The sequence below is a fragment of the Hemitrygon akajei genome, chromosome 2 (assembly GCF_048418815.1).
Source record: "Hemitrygon akajei chromosome 2, sHemAka1.3, whole genome shotgun sequence".
NCBI classification, from domain to species: Eukaryota; Metazoa; Chordata; class Chondrichthyes; order Myliobatiformes; family Dasyatidae; genus Hemitrygon; species Hemitrygon akajei.
This window is the reverse complement of record NC_133125.1, coordinates 104,021,117-104,036,687: the sequence shown is the minus strand read 5'-3', so window position 1 is coordinate 104,036,687 and position 15,571 is coordinate 104,021,117. Positions and strand designations below refer to the sequence as shown.

The 15,571-nt window shown below is 41.6% G+C and overlaps 1 protein-coding gene across 3 annotated transcripts in view; it reads right to left on the bottom strand.

Moving 5' to 3' along the window:
- The window catches only part of rif1 (replication timing regulatory factor 1), a 101,121-nt gene extending 89,983 nt beyond the window's left edge, over positions 1–11,138 (bottom strand). For all 3 annotated transcript variants that reach the window (XM_073026374.1, XM_073026385.1, XM_073026394.1), the window contains exon 1: positions 11,033–11,138. The gene's annotated coding sequence lies outside the window, so the exon portion shown is untranslated. The remainder of the gene's footprint in view (positions 1–11,032) is intronic.
- Between the last annotated feature and the right edge of the window lie 4,433 nt (positions 11,139–15,571).

The window sequence follows — 15,571 nt, the reverse complement described above, 5'->3', positions numbered from 1 at the left end:
GTCGCACTTGCAAGTTGTCTGTAAAACTAGCCAGGCCATCCCAGTGGCCCCACTTCAGCCTATACCTGCTGTTGGAGAACCTTTTTCCAGAATCATAGCGGATTGTGTTGGCTCATTGCCAAAGACTGCAGCTGGCTATCGGTATTTGTTAACCATTATGTGAACTGCATCTAGGTTCCCCGAAGCAATCCCTCTCAGGACTATTAAGGCTAGAACTGTGGTGAAAGCCCTCATTAGGTTTTTTACTTTGGTTGGTCTGCCCAGAGATTCAATCCGACCAAGGCAGTAATTTTACCTCAGGAGTATCCCAGCAGATAAGTTTATGCACTGGGAGCTCAAGTCAAGTTTACTGTAATTTTGACCATAAACTGCTGGTACAGTACACAGTAAAAATGAAACAACGTTCCTCCAGGACCCTGGTGCTACATGAAACACAAAACTACACTAGACTACATAAAACAACATAAAAAACTGCACTAGACTACAGACCTGCACAGGACTACATAAAGTGCACAAAACAGTGCAGGGCAGTACAATAATTATATAGACAACAGGCACAGTAGAGGACAAATTACAATATAATAAATTATGTAGATGTCAGTCTGGACTCCGAGTATTGAGGAGTCTGATGGCTTGGGGGAAGAAACTGTTGCACAGTCTGGTTGTGAGAGCCCGAATGCTTTGGTACCTTTTGCCAGATGGCAGGAGGAAGAAGAGTTTGTGTGAGGGGTGCGTGGGGTCCTTCACACTTTGTGGGTGCAGCGTGTGGTGTAAATGTCTGTAAACAAATTACATCATCTGCATATCACCCAGAATCCCAGTGAGCTTTAGAAAAAATTCATTCTACCCTTAAAACAATGATTAAGACATACTGCGTGGGACGAGGGGTTACATTTGCTCCTGTTTGCTGTAAGAGACTCAGTGCAGGAATTGTTGGGGTTCAGTCAATTTGAACTCGTATTTGGTCACAGAGTGAAGGGACCTTTGACCTTGCTCAGAGAACAGTGGTCTGACGAGAAGGTAAATGTCAGCTTGTTGAGTTATGTTTTGGAATTCAAGGACAGACTCAACAGGGTTTGTAATCTCGCAAAACAGAACCTACAAAGTTCTCAAAATCAAATGAAGGTCTGGTATGATAAATGAGCTAAACAGCAGACATACAACATGAGAGACAAAGTGCTGGTGCTGTTTCCAATGTTGACAAATCCACTCCAAGCAAAGTTGAGTGGGCCGTACCAAATACTCTCTAAAACTGATTCTTTGAATTGTGTTATCAAAACACCCGACCGTAGAAAGCCCACTCAAGTAATACTTGTCAATATGATAAAATGTTATTATAACTCAGAAACGGCACCTGTGAGTATTGTGAGAACTCATGAAACTGGAGAGCCTGAGGAAGGGGTAATTGACATGACAGAAAATTTTAACAAGCCAAACATGGTCTCAGTGCGACTCAGGAATTCCGTTATCTTGGAAAACATTGATACCAAATTAAGCCATCTGGAGCAGGAACAGCAGAAACAATTGAAAAGGTTACTTCTTGAGTATGAGGATTTACTTCCCAATGTACCCAAACAAACCACCGCTGCTGTATATGATATGGATGAAGGTCAAGCTGACCCGATTAAACAGCACCCCAATGGATGAATTTAGAAAGAAGCAAATTGGCTGAGCAGAAGATTGAATACATGCTGAAACATGGTATTACTATGCCATCAACATCAACATTGGGCCTCCCCTTGTGTTGTCGTGCCCAAGTCAAACGGTAGCGTGAGATTTTATACCAATTATATAAAGGTAAATGCAGTGACAAAGACAAATGCTTACCCTATCCCTCGGATGGATGATTGTACAGGTGTCCCCCGTTTTTCGTACATTTGCTTTACGATACCTCGCTGCGACGAAAGACCTACATTAATTACCTGTTTTCACTGTTACGAAAAAAGGCAGCGTGTGCCAAGCAGTCAAGCTCCTCCCCCGGAACTGCATTCTAGCCGACATTGCTTAAACACGTGCCTGTGAGCATCTGTGCTTTATGTCGACTTATTTTGTGCATCCGTTAGCAAGGTGAGTTCTAAGGTATCGGAAAAACCTAAAAGAGCATGTAAGGGTGTTACACTTAGCGTAAAGCTAAACATAATTACCGTAGATGTCGGATTATAAGCCACTACTTTTTTCCCACATTTTGAACAGCTTTGAACACTGCGGCCTTTACTACGGTGCGGCTAATGCATGATTTTTTTTCATGCCGCCAAAAACATTTTGCCTCGTAACAGCAGACCAATAAAATTGATGAGTAGTTCACAGAGGTCCAATGAAATTGTACGATAAATCAAGCGCACTTTCACAATTAAATTATTGTAAATCAGTCATTTGTACTCACCCTCATCAACATGGAAAACACTCGAAGAAAAGCATTGTGCTGCCTTTATGGCAGTTATTTAGTTTATAATATTTTCGCTTAGTAATTCATTTGTTAGTATTTTCTAGTTAAAGTTAGAAGTGTTTTAACTATATTTGTTTTCTGTACTACATCCCGGGATGCTATGACATCACACCCGGTTTCGCCGCGTCTTGTGGGAAAAATGCCGTTTGCGATAAACGGGAAGGTGGGGGCATTAGACCCGAGCGAAACGCTGCTTTTAAGTTCAAGGCGATCAATAACTTTTCCTGGTAGGCTGCAGTATATATATTTTTTACCAGTCGTTAGGAGATATTGGAATGTTGTTCAGTAAAAAAGTATACGCAACGTATATTTAAAAGTAGCCGCGTTACAGGCACGGTTCGAAAAAAAAGCATTTGCAATATGTATTTGTTTATGTTACCATATGGATTTAATTAAAAGTTAAAAAATCCTCACGTGTAATATCTTTCTGTGTAAATATCTCATATTACAACGTGGGACACCTGCGGCCTAAAATCCGGTGCGGCTTGTACAAGTACAAAATTGATTTTATTTCTAAAATTAGAGCCAGCGGCTTTTAATCAGGTGCGCTCTGTAGTGCGAAATCTACGGTAAGCGTTTCGATCGTGGTGAATGAAGTAAGGACATACTGAGTTTGGCTAAGGAGGCTGGATTTGTGGAAGTTGACGAAGATGTTGAAGTGGCTTTGGCATTCCATGACCAAGAACTGACAGATGAAGAGGAAAGGAGTAACAATTGAAACCAAACACAGTAGCGAACAAGTGAAGTCGTCCAGGAACTGAATGGGAAGCAATTGCATGAGAATTTCACTGCGACTGACAATGCTGCAATGACTGCAGAAAAGTATGACTTTAATTTGGAAAGGGTACGTAGGTTTAGGGCATATTTGTAGGATGGTTTGAGTGCTTACAAAGAACTACATGATAGAAAAATACGCAAGGCTAAGCAGTCAATTATACTGTCGCTTTCCACATCAGCCGACGAACCTCAACCTTCGACATCAAGGCAGGCAGACATAGAAGAAGGTGACCTGCCTGCCCTGATGGAAACAGATGACAATTAGATGACACCCCAGTCTCCCACCACCCCAACCTCCGACGACTCAGCCTAACACGCCATCATCAGTGTGCTCGCTATCTTCCCGATTCCAGTAAGTGAAACTACACTGTACATAGATTATTTCTACTTTATATAAGCTGTGTATTTTTATGTGTTATTTGGTATGATTTGGCAGCTTCATAGCTTAAAGGTTACTAGAAAGAGTGCTTCTGCCGAGAGCACTTGCATGAGATTTTCACTACGGTGGACAGTGCTGCGATGATTGCAGAAAAGTATTCCTACTCTATATAGGCTGTGTATTTATCAGATTATTCCTGCTTTTACTATATATTACTATTATTTTAGGTTTTATGTGTTATTTGGCATGTTTTGGTAGGTTATTTTTTGGGTCTGTGAACGCTCACAAATTTTCCCCAATGGTAATTGCTTCTTCACTTTACGACATTCCGGCTTATGAACCATTTCATAGGAATGCTCTACCTTCGAACAGCGGGGGGAAACCTGTATTGATAAGGTTGGAAAGGCTAAATTCTTACGAAGATTGACCTGTTAAAATGATACTGGTGTGTTCCATGACTGAAAGAGCCAGAGAAATCTCTGCGTTTCTAACACCTTCTGGACTGTATACCCTTTGGAATAAAAAAATGCTCCAGGAACATTCCAAAGAATGATTAATTCTGTGATTCAAGGGTCAGGAAATACCGATGCCTATATTGATGGCAAGGAGTATAAAAGTGTATAAAAGTTGTAAGGAGTGACACACGGGAAGGACATATCTTGGCAGTAGAAAAGCTGCTTGACAGGCTCTCCAAGGCCATCCTTGTCGTCAACCTAGCTAAGAGTGAATTTGGCCATGCCACTGTTAACTATCTTGGCTACGTAGTAGGCCAAGGCCAACTGGCTCCTGTTCAGGCCAAGGTTCAGGCAATTGCTGAGGTTTCTGTTCTGACAGGTAAGAAGGCTTTAAGAAGATTTTTGGGGATGGTTAGATATTATCTCAAGTTTTGTAAAAATTTTGCTGATATCGCTCTTCCCCCAACTAAACTGCTAAAGAAGGGTGAAAAGTTTGTGCGGACTGAACCTCGTCAGGAGGCGTTTGATGATTGAAAACTATTCTATGTTATCAACCTATGCTTAGAGCACCTGATTTTACAAAGCCATTTTCTACAGCTGTGGATGCTAGTGATGAAGCTGCCAGGGCAGTGTTGTTACAAAAGGAAGATGATGATGTTGAACATCCTGCAGCTTTCTTTTCAAGGAAATTTAATGAACATCAAAAGAATTATTCCACTATCAAGAAAGAGTTGTTGTCACTCATTTTGGCCTTGCAACATTTTGATATCTACGTTCATCCCGCACAGAAACCACTTGTGGTTCACACTGACCATAATCCGTTGTGTTTTTGAGTAAGATCAAGGAAAAGAATAGAAGGTTGTAAAACTGGAGTCTGATTTTGCAGGAATATGACATGGTAGTAAAACATAAAAGGTACCGTTAACATTATCGCAGATTGTTTAACCAGAAGTTAAAGTTTGTATACGCCTCTGTAATGTGTTACCTGTGGATACCTGTTACCTGTTAATGTGTTACATATGTATTGTTTTACATTCTATAATCCAGTTAAAAATTTTGTTCCTTGATCAAAATGTTCCCTTTTGGAGGAAGGTGTGACGGACATTGGGGGGTGGGGGGGGGAGAAAGAAGGCGAGAGTCAGACACGGTACTGTTGCCTGCTTCTGAGTTGCTATGGAGAGGAGTAAAGTTATATGATGGACAGTTGATGTTTACATAAGCTAACAACATGTTTGGATTTATACAAGGACACTTCCAGCACACAGGCAGCGTCACAGCTGAAACTTTCGAGTGCCCACAAGGGTGGGTTGAGGATCGATCAGGAGAATCAACCAGTAGCTATCACGGTGTGTAGAAGGGCTGATCCTGTGGAGGCTACCAATGTGCTTACCCTTGCCTGGGTGGTAGTTTTCCCTTGAAGACGGTACCCTTTGTGATAAGCTAAGTTTGGTGAACTCGAGAGTGGATTTGGAGTCCCAGGACAGAAGACCAATGATACCTGTTTATTCGTTCTTCCCCTACTGTGGATTTCACCTTGGATTACAGATACCTCTCTCTTTACCCCCACCAACTCCGTGCATTGAACTGAACTTTCAGACTTTAAACCTTGCCACCTGAGCTTAAATGAGTTTGGAAATTATATTTACACACATATATATGCATAACACTGCTAACTGTTGATTTATCTGGTTTAAGTTACTATATTAAGTAGTTACTAATAAATAGTGGTTTTAGCATCAAAACCAGACTATTGCTGCTGGTTTATTTAAACCGTTGCACATTCGTAACACAGTCCACAATGTTATGCTGAACCAATTAAGTTAGTAATTACATGGCTAACTCATCTCTTCAGTTACACAATATCCATATTCTTCCATTCCCCTCACATTCATGAGCCTACCTAAACTTATCTTAAAGATCCCTATAGTATCGAGCTCTACCACTAGCCCAGATGGCACATTTCTAGACACTCACCACTGTGTAAAAGAAAACTAGCCCCTTACATTTCCCTTGAACTGAACCCCTCTCACCTTAAATACATGCCCTCTCATATAAAGATATTTCAACCCTTGGAAAAAAAATACTGTGTCTAGTCTTCTATGCCTCTCACCTTATAAACCGCCATCAGATCGTTCCTCTCCTCTCAATTGTATTGTCCAATCTTCTGTCTAGGCATTATGTTGTAATGGCAGTATGCAAATAAGAGAATGAAACTCAGACCACTACAAGATAATCCAAAGTAGACCAGCGAGCAATAGGAAAAAATCTTTTGGTCACTGAAATATTAGCGATCCTGCCCCCACTCATGCACCCATTCAAATTTCATTTTTACTTTGAAACTATCGTCTGGACACAAAGGTGGAGAAATGCTCAGCAGTTGGCACAAGATAACAATTCACAAGAACTTATTGCAATCGGCATACTGAACAGCTTTACATACCTTAACTTATTAAAGACATCATTAAGCTGAAAAGTGCGAAGATGATTTATGAGAATGCTGCCAGGATTCAGATGTCTGAATTATATAAGGAGAGGTCGGACACAGCAGTGTAATGGTTAGCACAACACTTTACAGTACAGGTGACTAGGGTTCAATCCTGTAAGGAACTTGTACCACCAGTTCTCCCTGTAACTATGTGGGTTTCCTCCAGGTGCTTCAGTTTCCTCCACAGTCCAAAGACGAACAGGTTGGTAGGTTACCTGTCCCGTAGTTAGGCTAGGATTAAATTGAGGACTGTTGGGCAGCATAACTCGAAGGGCTGGAAAGGCCTATTCCATACTGTATGTCAATAAAATAAACTAAGACTATTTCTTGGAACTTAAGACAGACTGAATAGGTTAGGACCTTATTCCTTGGAACATAGAAGATAAAGGGGAGATTTGGTAGAGGTATACAAAATTATGAAGGGTTTATGTAGGATAAATGCAAGCAAGCATTTTCCACATCAGACAATTAGAGGTCATGGATTAAGGGTGAAAGGTGAAAAGTTTAAGGGGAACATGAGGGGAGACTTCTTCATTCAGAGGGTGGCAAGAGTGTCGAATGAACTGCCAACACAAGTGGTGCACGCAAGCTCGATTTCAATATTTAAGAGAAATCTGGATAGATACATGGTACATATTGGTATGGAGGGCTTTTACAAAAGTGCAGCTTGATGGCAATATAGTTTAAATGATTCAGCAGACTAGATAGACCAAAGAGATGATTCTGTGCTGTACTTTTCTACAATTGTGACCAGTAACTTTAAACACAAGTGTATAAAATCATTAAGTGCTTAGATAGGCTGAAAGGATGTGGCCTTTTTCTCCAGCGAAAACTACGGTACTCAAAAACTAGAGGGCATTGGTTTAAGATGAGAAGAAATAAACTCTAAAGGGATCCAAGGGGCAAATTTACACAGAAAGTGGTTCGTATATTGAGCGAACTGTCAGAGAAAGTACTGTGGCAGGTACAATAACATTTAAAAGCTATTGGGCGAGTACGTGGATAGGAAAGGCTTACAGGGATATGGGCCAAATGCAGGAAATTGGGACAGGTTTAGGTGGGCGCCTTGGTCAATATGGACAAGTTGGGAGTGAAAGGCCTGTTGCTGTGCTATGTTACACCATGATATCACATTCAGCATTTGAACAAGGGGTCAAATGATGAAATTAACAGATGATCCATTTTTACCCATCTTTTGGTAGATGAGAATTATATCTTTCCATGTCCAGTAAACAAAGTTGAGATTTGGGTGACCCAGTATTAATATTAACAAATACTACCTTGACTCACTTAATGGTATTGATCAAAACAAGAAAGCATTATTGTAATTAATATAGCAATTGGATTTAATGGCTCCCTGAAGCCCTCTTCATCATTGACAGTGACTTCAACCAAGCCAAATTCAAGTGTTATCAAAATACTACAGCACAATAATATAGCTGTTTAGTGCAACAATATTACCGCTAGGAGCAGATGGAATGCATGGGTTTTCTCCAGGTCCTCCAGTTTCCTCCCTCAGTCTAAAGACGTGGGTAGGTTAACTGGACATTGTAAATTGTCCCGTGATTAATTTAGCGTTAAATCAGGGTTGCTGTGTGGTTCAGTTCAAAGCGCCAAAAGGCTCTATTGTGTACATTTTTAAATAAATAATTTTCTGTCCTATCAGGATCCCAAACACCCCTGCCAAAAACGATGCCTACCAAACTAGCCTCCACTCACACTTCAGTAAATCATCCACCAGGCTGCTTACAAAAAGCTGCAATAGGAAGAATGAGTACAGAAAGTCATACGTGTATCCAAAGAAAAAGATGAGCTTTCTAAATTACTGCTGAGTCAGAAAGTTAGGTCACATTCAAAGACTCATCTGCCAGCCTAGATGAGTATGTCACCAACATGACAGACTTTATCAGCAAGTGTGTTGAGGACTGACCAAACAGAATAATCTGGGTGTCACCAAACTAGAAACCACAGGAGGAACCAAAAGAGCCAGTCCCTACTGTAACATTCAAAACAGGTGACCCTGACCTTTACAAAGAATCATGAAACAACATCCACAAAACTACCAAAGAACCCAAGAGACAACAGCCGTCCAATATAGACTCCCAGCTGTGGGAAGGCTTACATGATACAATGGGCTACAAAATCTAGTCTGCATCATCACCAACACATCCCCTCCCAGTTAGCCTCACACATTTTATGCACTTGAATAGAAGGGGGTTGGTATGTCACCTCCCATGCACTTAAACCCACAATCACTGTTGCAGACGCAGCGTGAACTTGCAGAAAGCATCTGGCCTGGTTGGTGTCCTTAGATACTGTGTAGATCAGCTGGCAGATGTATTTGTGGACAATTTTATCTTTACTCTGCTTCAATTTGAGGCTCCCGTCTGTTTTAAGATGACCATTCCAGTGACAAAGGTAATATGGTTTACTGACTAACGCACAACGGCTCTGACATCCACAAATGTGAAATGCTTTGAGAGGCTGATCATGGCACAGATCAATTCCAGACAACCCTGACCCACTGCAATTCACCTACAGCAGTCACTGGTCCTAAGCTCATCTCAGGAGCATCGGGACAATAACGACATGCATGTTGGACCGCTCTTGATTAATTACAGCTCCATCTTCAATTAATTCAATAATTCCATGCAAACTCGCCAAACTCCAAGACCTGGGAGTCAAAATCTCCCTCGGCTACTGGAGCCTTGATGCCCTGACCAATGGTCTGCAATCTGGATAGGCAGCAACACTTCCATCGAAATCATTCCTACAAAATCATCTCTTCGAAATAATGCCCCCTACTCTACTCCATTCCCAGTACTCTTAGGACCACATGGCTAGATTCTGCTCCAACTCCATCTACACATTGATGCGGCTCATCTGCCATGAGCTACAGTACAGGAAGGAGATAGAGAGCTTAGCAATGGTGCTAAGACAACAATCTCTCCCTCAAAGCTGCCCACTGACTTCAGGAATTGAGGAGATGTACGTACGTGCTCCTGTCTGATTCAATAGTGAAGTTTAAGGATTGAGAGTTTCAAGTTTCCAGGAGTAAAAATCACCAGTGGCCTTGTCCTGGTCTAACCACATTGACGTCGCAGCCAATAAAGCTAATGATGCCACAACTTCCATGGGAGCCTAAAAAATTTATCATGTTCCTGAACACCCTTACCAATTGTTACTGATGCACCACAGAAAGGATCCCACCTGGATGAATCACAGTTTGGTATGGCAACTGCTCTGCCTGTCTGTGACCAGAGTTGTGAATGCAGCTCACAAAAGTCACGAAAACCAGCCGTCCCTAACAGCAGCCAGGACATTCCTGGACATTCTTTGCCCCTGTCCCATCAGGCAGAAGAAAAGCCTAAAACATGTTACCAGAGTCGGGTACTGCTTCTACCCTGCTGTCATAAGACTATTGAATGTTTACCTAGTACAATAAGGTAGACACTTGAGCTCCCAATCTACTTCATTACAATATTACACTTTATCTACCTGCAGTGCATTTTCTCTACAGCTGCTGTATTACTGTTTTACCTTGTACTGCCTCAACTATACTACATATTGATTTGATCTGTATGAGCAGTGATAAAAGACAAGCTTCTCACTATACCTCAGTACACGTAGCAATCATAAACCAACTCCAAATAACTTAAAACATTTTCCCACTGCCATCATCTTTTCCTCCATGCTGTCACAATCACAATTTCCCAGACCATCCAAAGAAATAACTGCTATATTTTGATGACTTCTGTTAACTTGAAATGGTAATTGTGTAATTACTCTCGTAATACTTAACTTGGTTAAACATGCTGTAATAACGACTTTAAAATCAAAACCTGCTTTCAGATTTGCCAAGAAACCCGTTGTGGCTTTTCACTCTTATTGGAAATTCATAACAACATACAAATGACAAAAGTCTGAAGAGGATTTTATTCCAAGAAAATGTCTGAAATACGTCAAAGTATTTTCATGAAGCTGAACCAATTCTTGCAAAATTTGAACCATCATAAAAAGGGGCATGCTTAGCTGCAACCTGTCAGTAGATCGAGCCTTCAAGACTGGACATTGAAAGCACGAAATCACACAGTTTATAAACACATTCTTAGTAATTGTGTTAGTGAAATCTAATTAGAGAAGCTGAGCAGGTCAGGTTTAAGACCCTGCGAGGCTTGAATATAATTGGATGCGAAACATTTTCGAGTGCCAACAGAGGCCAGCTTTGGAAAAAAAACAGAAACCACTATGCACCGTTCTCTGCACCCCCTTCCCCATCACCACCTTACTCCTTACCCGACCCCCACCTTTCAAAGGCCCGACTCCCCCCTTGCAGAGAGGAGAAGTCTATTTGAACAGAGGTCGACTGCTTTCCGTTCGGACTCAGGAGAAGCATAGTGGGAGCGGGAAGAGAAGGAGGGAGCAAAAAAAAAGAGGAGCCCGCCACTTCTCCACCCTGCCCCCCGACACCAAAACTCCCGCGTCCCTACCGGACGGCCGCGTCTATCCACGCATTGCCCAACAGCGAGTCTCCGAGGCCTCTCCACAACAACACACGAGTTTCTCTCCGCTCACACAGCGAGCCCGCGGGAAAATACTCGCGCCAAAGCGCCGGGCAGCTTGGGTAACGACCTTTCACCCCAGCAACCAGCCCCCTACAGCCGCACTAACATAGCTGATATTCTTTTTTCCCCTTCTTAAAAACATCTAATATACACACCCTTTGCAAATCTACACAGAATAGACGAAATACGCAATTACAAAGAAAAATATCAAAGTAGAAAGCTGAATTCTCCGAAAGTTTTAAATCTGGTTGACAGCGCGCATGCGCCTGAGAGGACGGACGGGTCTGTTCGGTGAAGGCGAATCATTCTCGGAGTTTGAGGGATCACACATATTTCAATTTATTTTATTGAGCATATGTGGCAGGTAATTTGCCAATATTCTTTGAATCACAATTGTAAAGTCAGTTGCATTACACCACCATGTTATTTGATTGCCTTGCCGTTCCACCACGTAACTAACCTTGCCTGTGGATCACTCCAGCACTTCTCTTCAAATGTTATTCTTTCTTTCACTCCTGATAAAGCTCATTAATCTGAACTGATTTCCATTCCCCCATAAATGCTGTCTGACCATCATTCCTGTCTTTACTGCATTTTGTAATCTTATCTATTCCTGATGCTGTGCTTTACCCCCAATGTCAGAAATCTGTAATTACTGGTTCCAGTTTTCTTCCTGCTTGTTTAAAAGAGACTCGCATTTGAGCTTGATACTTCTCTAGAGACTAACTTTTGAGATTTTCTCCCACCTCCCAATAAGGATAAGGTATTGAGTGGTAGGTCTGCTTTTAGTGGAGAGGTTAATATGGCAACACGTGATCCTGAATTGCATTGCTGTCAAACTATCCTTGGTCTTCTCTGTTCTAGTAAAGAAAGTCACTCATTTCCAAAATGGGAAACAAAATCATATTTATGCTTTCTTAATACTTTGCTATCGCAAGTCCAAGTAGAAACTGGACAGTACTGTGTCTTGGGAAATGAAACTGAATAGGTGAGGAACACTTTGGGAACAGTGACTGTAATTCTACATATTTTAAGATAGTTATGGAATGAGAACCAGTGGAAAACTTAGAAGAGTGATAGATGAGTTCAAGGCCAGCATGTTCTGGTAAGGATAAAAGACAAAGTTCATAGTAAATGTTCTTATCAAAGTACATACATGTCACCATGTACAACCCTGAGTTTCATTTTCTTGTGAGCTTATGCAATAAACCTATAGAATAATAACCATAACAGAATCAATGAAAGACCACTCAACTAGGGCATTCAACTGGAGTGCAGAAGGCAACAACTGTGAAAAATAATAATAAGAAGAAGAATAAATAAGCAAGAAATATTGAGAACATAAGATGAAGAGTCCTTGAAAGTGAGTCCATAGGTTATGAGAACATTTCAATGATGGAAATATATTGCTAATGATTGGAAATAAGCTTGGGAAAGAACTTAAGAATAAAATTAAAAGAGTCAAAAGGGGCCATGAAATATAGAATGTATTGTGATTCTCCTGAAGCTTACTTATCAATAATTAATACGTATATTGGCAGCAAGAGGGTAAACCAGGCAAAGAGTGGGCCCTTTTAAGGATCAAAGGGGTAATATATATGTGGAATCAGGCAATGTAGGAGTGGTCTTGAATGCCTGTCGGCTGTATTCAGCGTGGAGAAGGACATGGAAGATAGAAAATTTGAGGAGGTATAATCTTGAGGAAGTGAATATTAAGGAAGGGATGTTAGATGTCATGGGGGACATAAGGGTTGATAAAAATCCATGAGCAATGGAGATCTATCCCAGATTACTCCCAGAAAGTGAGGGGAAAACTGGGGCCCTTATGAGGAATTTTGCATCTTGATTTTCTGAACATGGCAGCACATAAACATTAAACACATCAAGGAGAGTGAAGAGAGAATCACAATATTGTACTGAGATGGAGGACTGTTTTGATTCATCGGTAAGTGGAGCTGTCTTCAATCCTGCCATTAATCCTACTATTTTTCTATGTTTCTAAGCAGATTGAAAGATTGTCTCTTTTCTTCAAACCTCTCATTTTTTCCAATTAATTTCCAACTCACTTTGTTTTTCTTTGTCTAATTTCATACTCAGTATTCAGTGTCCTCCTACATAGCATACCAATGAGTGTATCAACAAACTTTATTTCTTCCCTTATGTTAGCTCTGAGACAAATGAAAATCAGAGGGGTGGATGGCAGGTGGCCAATTGAATACTTAATGTCGTATCAGGTAGGTTTTGTACCTATCTGTCTATGTACTACTAAAACTCTTCATGCTGTCTGTGACCTCCAATTAGCGCAAACGGTGCATTACAGCGGCACTCTTTTTGGCTAAATCGACTTAAAATGCGCTAACTTACAGAATGCAGGCAAAGTTCAGGGTTATATATTCGTATAAAATTGCTCATTCGCAAAAATCAACAGGCTGCCTTTCACCCGAGAGCCGATCCGCCATCATGGAAACCGGATGCGACGCCACGACGCATGCGCACGGCCAACCTCAGCAGCGACACCAACCGGAGCAAAAGGGCAGGGCAGCTCTATTTCGAGCAGTCATCAGCATGTGCAGGATTGGAACAGGTCAAACCTCCATCCATCAACAGGAGATCATTAAATCTGAAAACCTACTTCTCCTTCACTATTTTTATTAGTTTCTACATAAAGGAATACAGAGTACAAGAAGATATATATTATAAATCAATAAAGTACCTAATACATTGTATTAAAAATACAGTTCACAAATCACAAAACCCTGCATTCATAAAAATTAAATTAAATCATTATATTGAAATATAAAAAAATTGGTGTACAGAAAAAAAAACTAAACCCACTACCAAAGTCAGAGCTGTTAGGAAAAGCAAGAAAAAAATGCGGGAAACCCTTATCATATAATAAAGTATATTATTAGCCACCATCTGTACTTTTACAGCAAATCAAAGGTTTTTAAAATATCTCAAAAATGGTCCCCACAATGTATAAAAGTCTTGACTAGATTCAAAAACTGAACATCGGATCTTCTCTAAATTTAAGCATGACATAACATCCCATAACTCGTAATGATGAACTTCGAGACACCCATAAAACCCTTTGCTGCAGTCAAAGGACAGTGGTGACTATATCATGTCCATTTAGGAGAGCGCCAACCACATCATCAAGAATAATCAGCTTCCTTTGGTATTACTACTTCCTATCTTCCATCCAGCATTAGGGTAAAAAAAATATGGTCAGCCTAATTATGCCACGTGGAAAGCGAAGGGGGACACCAAACATCATCGGGAAGCAGCAAGGAGAGGGAGAGAACAAGAATCGGATGAGGCCAGGGCCGCACGACTCCAGGATAAAAGGGTCAAGGCAAAAAAGATGAGAGAAGAAGAGACAGAGGAGGAGAGGCATGCACGTCTCCAGAATGACAACAACAGGCACAGGAGGAGGAGAGGAAGAGACAAAGGAGCTGAGAAATTCACGTCTCCAAGATCAGAGACAAAGAATAAACAGCAGAAGAGATGAAGAGACAGTGCATGAAAGGACTGCACGTCTCCAGAATGACAACGAGAGGCACAAGGGTGGCAGATCAACCAGAAATGTTGCTATCAGAAGTGTCCTTTGTTAAACAAGGAGGAGCTATATTTGCCTTGCTATGCGTCTTTCTTCTTTAATAAACTGCTTTCCAAAGCAAAGCAATATCAATAGCATTCAGGAAAATTTAACGTTCATTCAGGTCACATCTGACTGCACTACCTTTCTCTCAAAGGGTGCCCCAACGGGTCACCCCGTTGTCTAGTTTCTAATAAAATTTTTCAAGAACTCAGGATGCTGCAAAGCTCTTTACACTTAATGGAGTATATATTATACTCCAATATAATATTCCACTATCAACTCTGCCCTCCATCGCATCTCCCGTATTTCACGCACCTCTGCCCTCACCCCATCCCCCCGCCAGCCCACCAGGGATAGAGTCCCCCTGGTCCTCACCTATCACCCTACCAGCCTACAGATCCAACGTATAATCCTCCGTAACTTCCACCACCTCCTATGGGATCCCACCACCAGACACATCTTCCCCTCCCTCCCACTCTTGGCTTTCCGCAGGGATCGCTCCCTACGCGACTCCCTTGTCCATTCATCACCCCCATCCCTCCCCACCGACCTCCCTCCAGGCACTTATCCCTGCAAACAGAAGAAGTGCTACACTTGCCCCCACACTTCTTCCCTCACCACCATCCTAGGCCCCAGACAGTCCTTTCAGGTGAGGCACCACTTCACCTGCGAGTCAACTGGGGTGATATACTGTATCTGGTGCTCCCGATGTGGCCATTTATACATTGGAGAGACCCGCCAGAGACTGGAAGACCGTTTCGCCGAACACCGGCGCTCAGTCCTCCAGCAGTGGCGGGATCTCCCTGTGGCCACACACTTCAATTCCACAGACCACTCCCACTCCGATATGTCTGTCCATGGCC